The 17,436-nt window shown below is 37.9% G+C and overlaps 1 protein-coding gene and 1 pseudogene across 3 annotated transcripts in view; one reads left to right on the plus strand and one right to left on the minus strand.

Annotated features, from left to right (window-relative positions):
* Positions 1-17,436, plus strand: part of ACYP2 (acylphosphatase 2) — a 192,378-nt gene that overhangs the window by 84,151 nt on the left and 90,791 nt on the right. The window lies entirely within an intron of this gene.
* LOC108313792 lies at positions 3,311-6,181 on the minus strand (annotated as a pseudogene). The gene has a single exon (XR_001829230.2). The product of XR_001829230.2 is annotated as a 26S proteasome regulatory subunit 4-like (transcript).

Below are 17,436 nucleotides of genomic sequence, written 5' to 3' on the forward strand. Positions count from 1 at the left end.
AGTAAAGAAAAATTAAAGCTTAAAATTATTAGCATGAATTTTACCATTCATCTGTATACTGTGCAATGCTGGTTTTAAATGCAAAATAAGAACGTTTTTAGAGATAAAAGACTTTTTAAAAATGAACAGAAATCAATAAATTTAAAAAATTGGTTCATATCCAGAATCACTGAAATTACCCAACCCCTATTTCATAGTTTGTGCACACATATGTACTTTGTTCTTACCAGAACTGTGGAAATGCGGCACAAAACAAGCTCAACTGTTTTATTTCACTTCTTGTTTCGTGCCCATTCTGCCATCACTCTCCCCCTTCAGCTTCCTGATAGGTAAGAGATGGGCAAGGAGAAGGAGCTCTGGGTTGCCGTGTGGGGTTCCCTTTCCTTCCCTCATCATTTTCAGCATCGGTGGTTGGTTAACACAGGGAAGTAACACAAATTAGAGAGGATATTATAGGGTTCCTTGGTCATTTAGGTTTCTCAGAACACCATTGCCTTTTTTCTATGCTCAAAGTCAGTTCTGGTTTGAAAGGCAAGCATGGCCCATCAGCCCTGTGAGCACTCCTCACTTACTGAGTGGCAGATGTAACAATCTTAACGTCACACTGGCTTCCAGGCTCACTAAGCTCCCATGCATTGTGGTCAACTAAAATCCTGTGCTCATGGGACATCATGAATACGATACACACATGGTATAGTGGGGAACCACAGACACACATGGCACATGTCTCCTCTGCTCATGCATATGCGTCACTGTCCCATCGAATTTCACTTACCCAAGTTCAAAGATAATTAAAATTTCCAGGATGGTGACAGCAGAGCATCAGACTAAGTTTGGGTCCCGAGTAAGGGGCCCTGAACCACTGCAGAGGCCACACACCCATGAGTACAGGCCTAGCTCCTGGTGAGGGATGACAGAGGATAGAGATGGCTGGTGTAAGTGGAGAAAAACAAACTGTTGAGTAAGTTTTGGGTTTAGATGGTATTCCCAAGATTGATTGTGGATTGGATCTGCTTTTGGATGGAGAAGAAGAGAAATCAAGGATGACTCACTTCTAGGCTTATTAGGAAAATGGAAAAGACTATAGGAGAAATAATTTTTGAAGTCAGGGAAATAGAGTTGAGAAGTTTGGATTTACCTCGGTTTAAGAACCAGGGAGCAGTAGAGCCAGGATTTCAGCCCAGGCAGCCTGGCTTCAGATTCAGTGCCTTTAACCACTGCCCTGTTCTGTCATGTGGGAGCCACACTGATGGGAGCCTGATGATTGTTGTGATGGTTCTGCATCTTATTATTCTCTGACCTCTCCAGACAATCCTACCAACTATGTGCACTGAGCATCTGTGCAGAGGCATGCTCAAATTTAAGCACAGTTTTATATGTAAACCTAGTTCACAAAATATTCCTTTAACTTGCAAGCTTCTCTTTTGCATCTCAATTATATTTGTTTTTGTAGAAAGGATGTCTTTATACAGCTTTGCTCACTCACATGAAAAGGAAAGTGTGTTTTCAGTTGGAAGATATGGAGTCAAAAAATCTGAAGTTGAGTTTGGTATCTCTCAATTGCTAGCTGTGTATCCTTGGGCTAATTAATTGCTTTGATATTTGGTTTCTTCATCTATAAAGTGGAGATGATTGTGTGTGTGTGTGTTTGTGTGTGTGTATTTGTGTATGTGCATATATATATATATATGTACATGTCCTCACTGTATACAGGGCTATTGTGAAGATTAAATGAGATTATAGAGGAAATGGAGCAATTGTCAACAAGGCTTGAGTTGGATACCCACTGGCAGTCACTCCCTGTTTCCCCCTATCCTCAACCCCTGGCAACCACTAATCTACTGTTTCTGTGGATTTGCCTATTCTGGACATTTCATTTAAACGGTACCATACAATATATGCCCTTTGGTGTCTGGCTTCTTTCACTTAGGGTAATGTTTTCAAGGTTTATTCATGTAGTCGCATGTATCAGTGATACATTCTGTTTTATGGCTGAATAACATTATCGGAATATGCCACATTTTGTTAATCTGTTCATTAGTTGATGGACATTTGTGCTCTTTCCACTTTTTGGTTATTGCAAATAATGCCACTATGAACATTCATGAACATACTTGTGTGTGGACATATGTTATTTGTTCTCTAGCGTGTATTCCTAGGAGTAGAATTGCTGGGTTATTTGGCAACTCTGTGTTAACTTTTTGAGGAACTACCAGATTGCTTTCCGAAACTGTCGGTATCATTTTGCATTCCCACTGGCAGTGTATGAAGGTTCTAATTTCTCTACATCCTCACCAACACTTGTTGTTATTGTCTTTTTTATTATAACTATTCTAGAGTATGAAGTGGTATCTCATTGTGGTTTTGATTTGTATTTCCCTGATGGCTGATCATGTTAAAATCCTGTCATGTGCTTATCAGCCATCTGAATACACACTTTACAGAAATATCTATCCAAATTGTTTGCCCATTAAAAAATTGGGGTTCTCTCTTTTTTAAATTGTTGAATTGTGAGAGTTTTTGTATATTCTGAATAGTAGAACCTTATCAGATACAGAATTTGCAAATATTTTCTCCCATTCTGTGGGCTGTTTTTTCACTTTCTTGGTTGTGTCTTTTTGAAGAATAAAAGGTTGAAAATTTGATGATGATGGTCAGTTTTTTTTTTTCTGTCTTTCTTTTTATTTTTTTAGACAGAGTCTCACTCTGTCACCCAGGTTGGAGTGCAGTGGGGCGATCTTGGTCAATGCAACCTTCATCTCCCAGGTTCAAGTGATTCTCATGCCTCAGCCTCTTGAGTAGCTGGGATTATAGGTGCCTGTCAAAAGATTGAACACCCCGGGATTATCTCTTGCCTGGACACAAGATTCTTGGAATGCTGTCCTGTTTTCTAAAAGTTTATGTATTTATTCTAGGTTCCAGTATGGAAGCCAGATTATTTTACTTTTATAAGTAAATATCCTGTTCTTGCTGTCTTGAAGCCTAAAAGACCTGTTCTTTCTAGTTGGAGTTTAAAACTTCACCATAAAAATGTCAAGAATGTGTCTTTTATTTCCCTTATAACTGCCTGGCATTTGGTGAGCTCCTTTGATCTGAAAACTCAGTTCTTTCATCACTTCAGAGTTTTCCTATTTGATTATTGCTTCTGTTTTTTTTCCTCTTTCTGGAAGTGCTATTTGCTTATTAGGCCTCCTCAATCTGTCCTGTATATCTGTTATATTTTCACCACTGATTGGTATTTCTTCATTATTTTTGCCTTGTGATGTGATAGTTTCCTTGTTTCATATTTCAGTTTACTACTTTGTGTGTGTGTGTGAAAGAGCACACTTTATTGAGAAGCAGACTGCTGCACAGTGACCGACAGATGAAGGCCACCCAATGGGCACTTACACATCGTACTCCAAAAGACACAGGATGTTTTGCTAATAAAAAGCAATGGGAACAGGGATTCCTCTGGGCAACTCCACCAACCTCATCCCTTTCAGAGATGGAGAAATCTCCCATTTTCCTGATGGCAGCTGTGGTTCACTAGAGATACAGCCCCTCAGGGGTTCCTTCCTGTTTCTCATAAAGAACATTTTGTTTAGATTTTTCGAAGTCTTCATTTGTTACTTTCATTCTACATTCTGTTAAGACCATCAGACCAGCTTCTGTACAGATTGCCTTCATGTCAGCACCAGAGAGGTCGTCTTTAGCCATGATCAAGTCATCTAGGGTTACATCATCGGCCAGCGTCATCCTGCTTGTGTGATTCTGAAAGATGCGCTTCTTAGTCTTTTCATCAGGCAGGGGGAACTTGATCTTCCTGTCATTGCGGCCTGGTCTGAAAAGTTCTGGATCCAAAGTTTCTATTCGGTTTGTGGGCATGATAACTTTCACATCTGCCCTAGAATCAAATCCATCCAACTGGTTCAGAAGTTCCAACATTGTTTGCTGAATTTCTCACCACCAGAATTTGAGTCATATCTTTTTGTCCCAATGGCGTCAATTTCATCAGTAAACACGATGGACGGTGCATGTTCTTCAGCAACTCGAAACAGTTCCTGTACGAGTTTGGGCCTGTCAACTAGGTACTTCTGAATAAGTTCAGAGCCAACCACTCAAGAAAGTGGCTGAGGTTTGGTTTGCTACTGCTTTGGCTAACAAGGTTTTACCTGTGCCAGGTGGACCGTAAAGAATGACCCCCTTAGGAGGCTTTATACCCATCTCTTCATAATATTCAGGGCGGGTAAGAGGAAGCTCCACAGATTCCTTAATTTCCTGAATTTGGTTGTCTAAGCCCCCAATATCGGCATATGTCTCCTGGGGGGCCTTTTCCACCTTCATCACTGTGACCAGGGGATCCGTGTCATCCATCAGCACCCCTATCACGGCATGCACCTTGTGGTTGGGCAGGACTTAGCAGCCAGGTTCCAGCAGATCCTTGTCTACAAATGACAGAATGCTGATGTAGTGTTCTGAGTCCACAGATTTAGACAGGATGGCATGACTGTCATCGATGATCTCTTCCAAGGTTCCTGCTGACACCAGGGTGCCCCTCAGATCATCCACTTTTGATCGATCTTTCCTCCTCTTGTTTTTCTTCTAGTGGTTTCATTTGTTCCTGATTTCTAATGAATTCTTCCTCCATGAGAAGGTAGTCTTTAATTCTAACTTCAGTAATTTTAACCAGCACTGAGTGTGAGGTGTCACCAGTGGCAATTTGCTGGCAGCATTTGGTCCCTTTGTTTTCTTCTTCTTTTTCCACACTCTAGTTGGTACAGGAGGTTCGTATTTCTTTTTCTTGTCCTTGTCATCCTTCTTGCCACCTCCAGGACCATGACCACCACTCTGACTTTGACCCATCTTGCCTTGGCCACTCAAGCTCTACTTTGTTTTTAATACTAGCTATTCATTTTACTTCCTTTTGGAGCCTAAGCCCAGATTTCATGTTTCTCATAGGCAGCTTCTCCTCCAATTTTTGTAGTTATCCTCCATGTGAATCCCCTTAAACATTCTTACTACATTTTTTTTATTGTTTCTTCCATTAATTTGGCTTTGGTAAAAGTTGCCCATCTCTCCATTCTGGCTTCCCTCCTTTGAATTGCTAAGTCCCTTAAATGTCTACAGAGTTTGCTTTCTTAGGTCAAGGAGTGTGTATTCTCAAGCACCTGCATAGATGTGGTGGGTGAAGTCTGAGGGGCCATGGTGGTTATTGCCAGTAACCCATGGGAGCTGGTCTAAAAAATTCTGAGACAGCGTCTGGGCCCGGAGAGGGAACATCCAGAAAAAGCAGTCAGCATCTGAGATGATGCCCAGAGAGAAGCAGATAGACTATCTGCAAGGAAGAGAAGACTTGGTTCCTTATAGCGTGACCTACTGTTTTCTGCTCTTGTCCTTGGTTTCTTACAAACCTTTGGATATCCTCTTATGATACCAGTTATGCATTCTTCTCTCCTCACTCACTCCTATTACACATCTACGTTTTACCTCTTTGAGGTGGCTGCAGTTGATCTCTCTTCTCAGATGAGGCAGCCGTCACATCACTATTGCTGTGGGTTATTTTCAACTCTTCTACAGAGGGCCCAGCTGGTAAAGACACATCTCTTCAACATTCTTTCTATAGTGACTTAGATTTACCTTCTCAAGTATCTCCTTTTTACCAATCTCTTCCAAATATTTCATTCCTTTATAATCCGTTTTCTGAAATTCTCTCCCCCTTTACCCCTCTGAAATTTAACTACCTTCTTAGAGCCTTTAGTCTACACAGATTTACCAAAGTGTCTTGTATAATTGGGTCAGGGATATTCATCTGCAGCTAATTTTGCACTTTTCATGTGATACAAGCTTTGGTTTAGGGTTAAATGTATAAATAATTATGAATAATGTACTTATCAAACATAAATTCCTTTTTTGAGTGTATATATTTCCTGGATATTTATGGCCATGTTCTCTTTAATAATTCCTGTATTTACCATTCTAGTTTACTTCTATTGTCTAGTCCAAGGATTAGAAACTAGCAGTTGCTTGTTGCATTCTGCCTGGCACTGATGTATTCTGTTAAGAAGAAACAAAGTTGTATTATTTTCATGTAAGGTTGCTTTTTGACGGGGCATGCACACTGCCTCCTTACCCTCTTCTTATACCTGAAACTTCCCACATTTTTGTCAATTCTCCTGTCCTTTAACGCATTTGGGTTTTAAGTTTGAGGCCTTAGGCGCAATATACCATTGTAATGTATTTGTTTGAAAATAGTTTTCTTAAATATTCATAACGAATGACATTGTGCATTAGAGGCAGATACCATGAATCGTAATTTAGATCTGTTATTCACTGCCTTTGCTGGTCATGCTTGGAAAACTACTTTGAATTATTTTTCTATCCAATTAAACATTTTTTCAAGTCCTGTGTTTCTAAAGTGCTCCTATTCAGATCATGTTATTATATGTTCTTGTTTAATTAGGTCACCTACTGCTTTGCCAAAGGCCTAATTAGTAAATGATATCTCTATTGTGTTTGATTCAGAACAAATGTACTAAAAGTGCACTTTGAAAATAAGATAATGTCCTTGGTGCTTTGACAGAGCTAGGACTCATAGTTTTCACAAATGACATCCTTTACTTACGCCAGGTGCCCGTTAGCATTTTGTAAACTCTCCATGGTATTGGTGTCTTTTTGTTTCCCATAAACAGGTGTACTGACCCATTTTCACTTTAGCTCAATCTTATCCTCTTTGTGATTTTTTTCCGTAACTGTAGAGTAAATAAAATTCACCTACTTGCTCCAAAATGTAATGTAGAAATGCAAACTAAATGTTCCCCTGTAGGGGGTGCAATCTGTTTTAAACTCTCAATATGTGTAATAAAAGCTATAAACCATAGAGGGAACTTTCATGGGCTCTATCCATATTGTTTGGGGCAGACTTTTTGAGTGATTTGAAAACTTCGTAAATTTGATGGCAGACAATGTTTTTCTGAATTTATAAAATTTATATAATATTAGGATGAATGCAGTACATTTGTTTTTGTTATGATTTGGGGCATTGTATTAGGGTTCTCTAGAGACGCAGAACCTATTGTGTGTGCGTGTGCATGCATGCACACATGTGCACATGCGTGTATACATATATATATGTAGAGGGAGAGTATATATGTGCGTGCATATGTATATATATAGAATGTATCTACATAGAGATGTATATATAGATATGGGTATATCTATATATATGCTTATATCTCAAGTTATTGTATATATATATGTATGTGTATATACATGAATATGTATATGTGTGTATGTATATGCAGAGAGAGAATGTAAGGAAATGGCTCATGCGATTATGATGGCAGGCAAGTTGGAATTTGTAGGGAAGGCTGGCGGGCTAGAAATTCAAATAAGAGTTGATACTGCAGTCTCGAGTCTGAAGCCTAGAAATGGGCAGAACTTCTCTACCTCGTAGTCTGGATGCAGAATTTCTTCTCCCAGGAGCCTCAGTCTTTGTTCTTTAAGTTCTTCAATTGATTGGGTAACACCTACTCACATTATGGATGGTAATTGGCTTTACTTAAATTCAACCAATTGTAAATGTTAATCATATCTACAAAATGCCTTTACGGCAACTTTTAGATTAAAATTTGACCAAATAATTGAGCACCATAGTCTAGCCAAGTTGACACATAAGATGTACCAACACAGGCATCTTGCATATGTTATTGTCGATGAACCAAATTTAAGACAGTATTGGCTAGCATTTTTACCAACTGGGATTCAATATTTAGTGCAACTCTGCAGTAATAAAGATGTGAATTATACTGTAGTACTCCAAAAATGAGTGAATGGGTCATGAAACATAAATACCATGAATCATAATTCTTATCAGTTTGGATTTTTTTCCAGAACATTTTTTGGGTCAGTCTTCTGCAATGGTATTGTTCTAGTTTGTGCTTTGAATTTCAGCTTTCAAGTTCTGTTCGTGCATTTAATATTGGGCAGTTTTGAATGCATACTTAGAAGAGCAACCAAAATGTAGATTAGAGAGAGAAGGTCAAACAACTTGTCATTCTGTGCAATTTCTGCAATCTTAAGCCTGTTATAACACAGAGTGTTCCAGGACCTCACACAGATATATGAAATGTATTTTCTGGGTTATGGTCTGCATGCGATTTGCTGTGCCTTCAGCTTGATGTCAAGCTTGCTTTTCCTCTCACCCTCAAGATCCAGTCGGAATCTTCTAGTTGCACTAATCCTCAAATTTTTTTTTTTTTTTGGTCACCAAGTTTTTGTCTTCTGTAATATAATTTACACGATATTTTCTCCCATATCCCTAAAGTGGTTCTTCCGCTTTCCCTGCCCTCTTCTTTCTTCTTTCTCTATGATTTCTCAGTTTGATCCTGATGTGAATAGCATACTACCTTAGTCTTACACTTTTTATTTTTATATTATGTGGCAGACCTCCCATCTATGTTTTTCTTTTTTCAATCCTTAGCATGGTGAATGGAGGTTTGTCGTGTACATGTGTGCGGGGGAGCGGGGGTGGGGAGGGTGGTGTTTCTTTTTAATTCTTAGAGATCAAGCTCAATCTCTACAAGACTTTCCATTAGCTTGGCATCAGTTCCTGCCACCAGGGTTGGGAAGGAATTTAGTTTTTGTCCAGAAGACCAGAATACAGCTGGCTGTGGTGGCTCACACCTGTAATCCCAACACTTTGGGAGGCCGAAAGGTGGGCAAATCATGAGGTCACGAGTTTGAGACCAGCCTGGCCAACATGGTGAAACCCTGTCTCTACTAAAAATACAAAATATTAGCTGGGCATAGTGATGGGTGTCTGTAATCCCAGCAACTTGGGAGGCTGAGGCAGGAGAAACGCTTGAACCTGGGAGGCAGAGGCTGCAGTAAGCTGAGATTGTGCCGCTGCACTCCAGCCTGGGTAACAGAGTGAGACTCCGTCTCAAAAAAAAAAGGATACAACAAAAATTATTTTCCTAGCTCCAAAGGTCTCTTTGCTGCAGAAGCACAAATTGAAAGAGTGGCTTAGTAATTCACTTAACTCATTAAACAGCCCCCTGGTAAGAATTTGTTTAGATTTTGACAAAGAGGGAGTTTTTTTTTTTTCAGGGCTCAGTATAGGTCTCAGTTATACAGAAAAGTAAGAAGAAAAATTGTCATATGCATACAATATTGCATAGCATTCTGTGTCATAAATCAAATTTTATGGGAGAAGGCATTTGTCACATTGTGTCCTCATACCCAGTTGTGTGATTTTGTGTGTGTACGCATATATGTTAATTGAGGCAATTTGTAATATAAAGTTTATTGGATTTTACTTTGATTTCTCCTTTATTAAAGTATTGAGGAAATGACAAAAACAATTTGTTTGCTTTTGCTTTTTTCTTTTTTTTGGCAAGCTCCGCTTTTTAAACTGTTTATTTTTACAGATGTATTTCATCAGTTCTTAAGAATGAAGCTAGGAATGTTTGCTGGCTTCTCAGTTAGTACCACCCAGAAACTGGAAAAAAAAAAAAAATCTGTTTTCTTAAAATATGACATTGGAGGGGAGGTAGGGAAACTTTACGTTTTTGTGAACTATTGGATTTAAAAAAAAATTTAATATACTTTTAATATTGCTACTTAATGTACTGCTTATCTTAATTCCATATTACTTTCTGATTCTTGGTTGTTGTACTTATTATTTTATAGTTCATAATTTTAATGCAAAGGGGACAAAAGTTCATGTTTTAATTTCTCTAGAAAATTTGAATATACCATTCGTACCATCTTAGAATTGTTTCTTACCATTCAGAGAGCCTCCTCCAGAGGTTAGTCTCCAAGAATCTTGACACTTAATAATCAATTGTGACCCTTTGATGAGTCAACAGTACACTTGTTCTTTTTTTTTTTTTTTTTTTTTTTTTGAGACAGAGTCTTGCTCTGTCGCCCAGGCTGGAGTGCAATGGCGTGATCTTGGTTCACTGCAACCTCTGCCTGCCGGGTTCGAGTGATTCTCCTGCCTCAGCCTCCCAAGTTGCTGGGACTACAGGCACGTGCTACCATGCCGGGCTAATTTTTTGTATTTTTAGTAGAGATGGGGTTTCACTGTGTTAGCCAGGATGGTCTCAATCTCTGACCTCGTGATCCGCCCACCTTGGCCTTACAAAGTGCCGGGATTATAGGCGTGAGCCACTGCACCTGGCCAACAAGTGCACTTCTTATAAGGTATGTCTTATATAATTAAAATAATAATATTAAGGCATTGTTTGGATGCATTTTCTTTGGACCAGACTAGAATAAGCTAAGTGAGAAAATGACCTGGAATGGTTCACTCCTTCATTTGGCAAATATTTATTAAACCTCTCAGTTGTAACAGGCATTGACACTATCCTATCTCTTCAGAAACTGACAGTTCAGTTTGAGACAAAATATGAAAACATTTACAATTCAGTATAGAGACTGTTTAAAAAAAAAAAAAAGCGTTCCTTTTCCTGAGTGCGTCCCATCATTTCTGGCTATCTTCACTCTATTCCTGCCATGTTGAGCTTTGAAGCTGGGGAATAAAGCAGAAGCAAGGATGCAAAAAACATTAGTTTGCAATCAATTTCTTGATTTGATTTTGGGATCATGAGTTAAGTGAAACCCAGCACTTTGGGAGGCCAAAGCTGGCAGATCACTTGAGGCCAGGAGTTCGAGGCCAGCCTGGCCAACATGGTGAAACCCTGTCTCTACTAAAAATACAAGTAGCCGGGCGTGGTGGCGGGCTTCTATAATCCCTCATACTTGGGAGGCTGAGTCAGGAGAACTGCTTGAACCTGGGAGGTGGAGATTACAGTGAGCCGAGATTGCACCCCTGTACTCCAGCCTGGGTGACAGAGCGAGACTCTGTCTCAAACAAAAAGACAATTAACAGAGAACCATGGTACTACATTCCTTTTCTCTTAAATCCTTGATAAAACTAATGCATATCATAAAGCAGGGTTCTGTAAATTGAGAAATATGTCCCATCCTCTTTTAGAAAAATAAAATTTCTGAACTTCCAGTGTTGACTGAAATTGCTTTTATGTTGCTTATATTATATTGTTTGTTACATTACTTAATATATACAGACATATAATTTTTGTGCTTATCACCCTATACAAACTAAAACGTTAAATATAAATAGGATTACACAACCATTATAATTCAAATTAAGTGTTGTAATTCAGTTCCAGTCAGTTTTAGTGGGCTAGGTGACACTGCTTTGCTGAAATAGTTGTTGATTTAGGGAATTAGAGTAGAGAGATGTTGCCACAGTCTAGTTCTATGGTTCATCTGTTTCAGTATTTGAATTTTGATAATATGATAATATAATACATAATTTTTTGTGAGATAAAAAATTAATAAAATTATTAATATTTTGAATAAACAATATTTACAAGTACTTACAATACTTATGCAAGTATTGTAAGTACTTGTAAATATTGTTTATTCAAAATAATATTAATAATTTTCAATCTCTAATTGGAAATTAGGCTCATTAATTCTTTAGTAAAACTCTACCAATGAGTAGTCTTGGAATAGCAGGTTAAAGATGTATCACTTGGTAACTCTTTATTTTTATTTATTTATTTTTATTATGCTGGGGTATATGTGCAGAATGTACAGGTTTGTTGCATAGGCATACACATGCCATGGTGGTTTGCTGCATCCATTCCCCCTTCATCTACATTAGGTATTTCTCCTAACATTAGCCCTCCCGATCCCCCACCTCCTGCTCTCCCTTCCCTAACCCCGCCACCCCCCGACAGGCCCCAGTATGTGATGTTCTCCTCCCTTTGTCCATGTGTTCTCATCATTCAGCATCAACTTATGAGTGAGAACATGCTGTGTTTGGTTTTCTGTTCTTGCGTCAGTTTGCTGAGAATGATCATGTCCAGCTTTATCCATGTCCCTGCAAAGGACATGAACTCATCCTTTTTTATGGCTGCATAGTATTCCATGGTGTATATGTGCCACATTTTCTTTTTTTTTGAGACAGCGTTTCACTCTTGTTGCCCAGGCTGGAGGGCAATGGCATATTCTCGGCTCACTGCAACCTCTGTCTTCTGGGTTCAAGCAGTTCTCCTGTCTCAGCCTCCCAAGCAGCTGGGATTATAGGCATGTGCCACCATGTCTGGCTAATTTTTTGTATTTTTAGTAAAGACAGGGTTTCACCATGTTGGCCAGGATGGGCCGCATTTTCTTTATCCAGTCTATCTTTGATGGGATTCATTAAGGATGTGGAACTAGAAATACCATTTGACCCAGTAATCCCATTATTGGTTATATACCCAAAGGATTATAAAACATTCAGCCAGAAAGACACATGCACACGTAATATGTTTACTGTGACACAGTTCACAATAGCAAAGATTTGGTAACTCTTTAAAGCTCCATTAATTGAAGGTAAAGGTAGCCTAATTATTAGACATCTTCATTAAATAGGTATCTGACACAACTGCTGCTAGGATCAAGAATATAAAAATTATTTTTTGCATACTTATGACCATACTTATTTCCAATAAATTGATATGAGTTGCTACAGGCAAAGATCACACTGGTCTCTTTCACCTCTCTGCTTATTTGGACCACAGGGCCTTCCTTCTGTTATACAGATTTCCCTGATGTCAACTGATGTCAACTCAATTGTACATACAAACTACTGCACAAAAATCTCATGAAGTACTCAGTTGCATGGGGTCATCTGAAAGGTGCAGACGATCTTTAAATTCCTTCTTATAGATTATCATAAACATTAAAGCAAAAATATTTTTTAAAACATCAAGAATTTGAAGACTTTTAATAATAGATTCATAAATTTTTGTTTTAGAAATACTGTTACAGAATACCCAACAGTTTCCTGATGGCAAATAAATAAATAAATACTTTGGGATCCAAAACCAAATTTCTGTGTATTTAAACATGCAAATAGTTTTTCAATTCTAAAGCTACTCAAAGTATAGCATTACAGTGATACTTAACTCTGATGTCGACATCCTGGACATATGAGTTATGAATTATATATAATTTTGAATACATGTTTCATATATAATGTGAAATATGCATTCTATGTAATTTTGATACGTTTTATTTTAAGAGAAAAATCTAATTGCTATTAGTTCTTCCTCTGCTAATCCCATCTACTTGGCATCCTAATGTACTTAGTTTGATTTAAAGTATGATTGGGAAGCTCTATATCCGGTCCTGGCTATGGTTAGTGTTGTCAGGTCTGTGTTTGAGTATATAATTTTTATTTTATTTTACTTTGGAAACTATGATATTTAAATCTTCATGTATTACTGGTTATTTTTAATTTTAATATTTAAATATTAGAAGAAGTGATTTATTTACCAAACTTTAGACTCAACATTTGTGTTTCAAATATCTATATGATGTCTACCATTTCTTTGTCTATTATTGTATTACGGTGCAACTTTAAGGCTCATTATTTCCATCTCTAATTGACCAGTAGGGTAAGATATAATCAGTGCTTGAAAGTTCAGGTAGAGCAAACTTGTATGCTTCATGATGTCAGGAACTCTCTCTCTCTCTCTCTTTCTCTCTCTCTCTCTCTCTCTTTGCTGACTTATTTCTAGCTGATTTATTTCTGGCAGGATTTTAGCCAGGGGCTGATTGTAAGCTCCACCCACTGCCTGCCGCAGTGCTTGGCACATAGTAGGTGTTCACTGTAGATGAAGGGGTAAACAGATGAAAGAATGAATGAATTTGGTATACTAGTAGTAGTGATGGTAAGGCAGTGTTAGTTTTTCAGCAGAGGCAAATTTTGGATTTTTTAAAATCTGAAGCTGGAGACCTTTATCTCACTGATTTTCATATTGCCTAAGCTTTTATTTATTGGGGGGGATGCAAAATCCTTTGGAAATTTTGCTAATTTCATTGACGCACATATGCTGAGCATGATCTTTGGAAAATCAAGTGGATGGATTGCCTTTCACATTATAGACAATAAGTGTCATAGATTACATATCCAATCGCACATAGAATTTCTGCTTTTCCGTTTTAATTTGAGTTCACCTGTTATCCTGGGGCTTCAGCTGTAATCTCCTTTTTCCCTCACAGCTGACGGAGAATGGGTTTCCGTATGCTTTACTAGGGCTGGAAAATCCCAGTTTTGATCATCTTAGTAGTAGTCAGTCTTCCAGGCTTTATTATCTGCTTCCCTGCTTTCAGCAGCAAAACAGGAGTTATTATATCCAACGAATACAAAGAAAATAGCTTAATTTCTGACCCATAGCTTATTGACTGTGACCCAGGCAGCAAGGATGTAGTACAGAGGAGCTAATATGCATTCCTCATTAGTCAGCTCACCCATGTGGTCAGCAGATTCCTTTTCTAAAGTAGTTGTGTAATCTGTAGCAGCAGTAGCCAAACACAGTTGAGAAATTATGTTTATTTCATTTTGATAAAAAGTATATCCTTGTACAAAAATATTCAAAAAGTTTATATAAATTTAAATCACCTGTAATCTCACCATCTAGAAGTAAACCAATTTAAATAGAAGCTGCCACTTACTTTTTTTTTTTTTTTTTTCCAAAAATGTCATGACTATTTTCTTTTTCTCCAACCTTTATTTTCGGCTCAGGGGATACCTGTGCAGATTTGTTACATGGGTACATTGCATGTCACAGTTGTTTGGTGTACCCATTATTTCGTACCTGATAGTTTTTCAGTCATTACCCTCCTCCCACCCTCTACCTGCAAGTGGTCACCAATGTCTGTTGTTCCCTTCTTTGTGTCCATGTGTACTCAGTGATTAGATCCCATTTTTAAGAGCGAACATGTGGTATTTGGTTTTCTGGTTCTGCATTAATTTGCTTAGAATAATGACCTCCAGTTCCACCCATGTTGCTGCAAAGGACATGATTTTATTCATTTTTTGTGGCTGTGTAGTATTCCATGGCGTATATGTACATTTTCTTTATCCAGTTCTCCATTAATGGACATCTAGGTTGATTCTGTGTCTTTGCTCTTGTGAATAGTACTGTGATAAACATACACGTGCATATGTCTTTATGGTAGAATGATTTATATTCCTTTGGGTATATACCCAGTAATGAGATTTCTGGGTCAAATAGTAGTTCTGTTTTAAGCAGTCTCCAAACTGCTTTTCACAGTGGCTGCACTAATTGATTCCCACCAGCAGTGTATAAGCATTCCCTTTTCTCTGCAACCTCACCAGCATCTGTTATTTTTTGACTTTTTAATAGTAGCCATTCTGACTGGTATGAGGTGGTATCTCATTGTGGTTTTGATATGCGTTTCTCTATTGATTAGTGATGTTGAGCATTTTTTCATATGCTGTTGGCTCTGTGTCTGTGTTCTTTTGAGAAGTATCTGTTCATGTCCTTTGTCCCCCATTCCACACCCCCTACTTTTTTTGAGACAGGATCTCACTCTGTTGCCCAGACTGGAGTACAGTGGCGTGAATATTGCTAACTGTAGCCTTAACTTCCTGGGCTTAAGTGATCCTCCTCCTTCAGCTTCCCAAGTAGCTAAGACCACAGGTACATGCCCCCACACCTGGTTATTTTTTTATTTTAGTTTTTGTAGAGACAGGATCTCCCTGGTCTTGAACTCCTGGGCTCAAGGAGTTATACCACCTCAGCCTCCTAAAGTGCTGGGATTACAGGCATAAGCACCCATGCCTAGCCATCTTTGCCCATTTTTTAAAGGGGTTGTTTGTTGTTTGCTTGTTAATTTAAGTTCCTTATAGTTTCTGGGTATTAGAGCTTTGTTGGATGCATAGTTTGCAAATATTTTCTTCCATTCCGTAGGTTGTCTGTTTACTCTGCTGATAGTTTCTTTTGCTGTGCAGAAGCTCCTTAATTTAATTAGGTCCTACTTGTCAATTTTTGTTTTTGTTGCAATTGCTTTTTGAGTCTTTGTCATGAAATCTTTGCCAGGACCTATGTCTAGAATCTCATTTCTTAGGTTTTCTTCCAGGGTTTTTATAGTTTTAGGTTTTACATTTAAATGTTTAATCCGTCTTGCATTGATTTTTGTATATGGTAAAAGGAAGGAGTAGAGTTTCAATCTTCTGCATATGGCTAGCTAGTTATCTCAGCACCATTTATTGAACAGGGAGTTCTTTTCCCATTGCTTGTTATTGTCAACTTTGTTAAAGATCAGATGCCTGTAGGTGTGTGGCTTTATTTCTGGGTTCTCCAACCTGTTCATTGGTCTTTGTGTCTGTTTTTGTACCAGTATAGTGCTGTTTTGGTTACTGGGGCCTTGTAGTGTAGCTTGAAGTCAGGTGGTATGATGTCTCTGGCTTTGTTTTTTCTGTTTCTGTTTTTTGCTTGGGATTGCTTTGGTTATTCATGCTTTCTTTGGTTCCATATGAATTTTAGAAGACTTTTTTCTAATTCCGTGAAAAATGTCATTGGCAGTTTGATAGGAATGGTATCAAATTTGCAAATTGCTTTGGACAGTATAGCCATCTTAACAATGTTGATTCTTCCTAGCTATGAGGATGGAATGTTTTTCCATTTGTTTGTATCATATCTGATGTTTTTCAGCAGTGTTTTATAATTCTTGTTGTGGAGATCTTTTGCCTCCCTGGTTAGGTATATTCCTAGTTAGGTATATTCCTGGTTAGGTATATTTCATTCTTTTTGTGGTTATCATGAATGGAATTGTGTTTTTGATTTGGCTCTCAGCTTGGATGTTATTGATGCATAGAAATGCCATTGATTTTGATATCAATATATCAAATTTTGTATCCTGAAATTTAGAAGCTGTTGATCAGATCTAGGAACCTTTGGGCAGAGGCTATGGGGTATTTCCAGGTATAGAATTACATTGTCTGCTAAGAGAGAAAGTTTGACTTCCTTTCCTCCTGTTTGGAATTCTTTTATTTCTTCTTCTTGCCTAATTGCTCTGGCTAGGACTTCCAGCAGTATGTTGAATAGGAATGGTGAGAGAGGGCATCCTTGTGCCAGTTTTCAAGGGGAATCCTTCCAGCTTTTGCCCATTCAGTATGATGCTGGCTGTGGGTTTGTCATAGATGGCTCTTACTATTTTGGAGTATGTTCCTTTGATGCCTAGTTCATTGAATGTCTTGGCTATTTTATCACAAGAATTTAAAAATACATTTTATTTAATACTCAGGTAATACATATTTACTTTTAGAAAAATCAGAAGATATAGATTAAATCAAAAGAAAAATAACTGTTATGATACCATCTTGTACATAGTTGCTATTGTGGTTTGGGCATATATTCTTCCAAACATGTAACTGCACAATAAATTGTGTAAATTTATAACAAGGTACATACTTTCTTATAAAATGGGAAGCATACTATGCATAGTTAGGTGTAATCATTTTTGTGACTATCTTTCCATGTCAGTAAATATAGTTCCCCGTAATCATTACTAATGGCTACAAAATATTCCATTATATTTATATATAAAATAAATAAATGTATTATT

This window comes from Cebus imitator, unplaced genomic scaffold, assembly GCF_001604975.1.
Source record: "Cebus imitator isolate Cc_AM_T3 unplaced genomic scaffold, Cebus_imitator-1.0 Scaffold143, whole genome shotgun sequence".
Classification (NCBI taxonomy): domain Eukaryota; kingdom Metazoa; phylum Chordata; class Mammalia; order Primates; family Cebidae; genus Cebus; species Cebus imitator.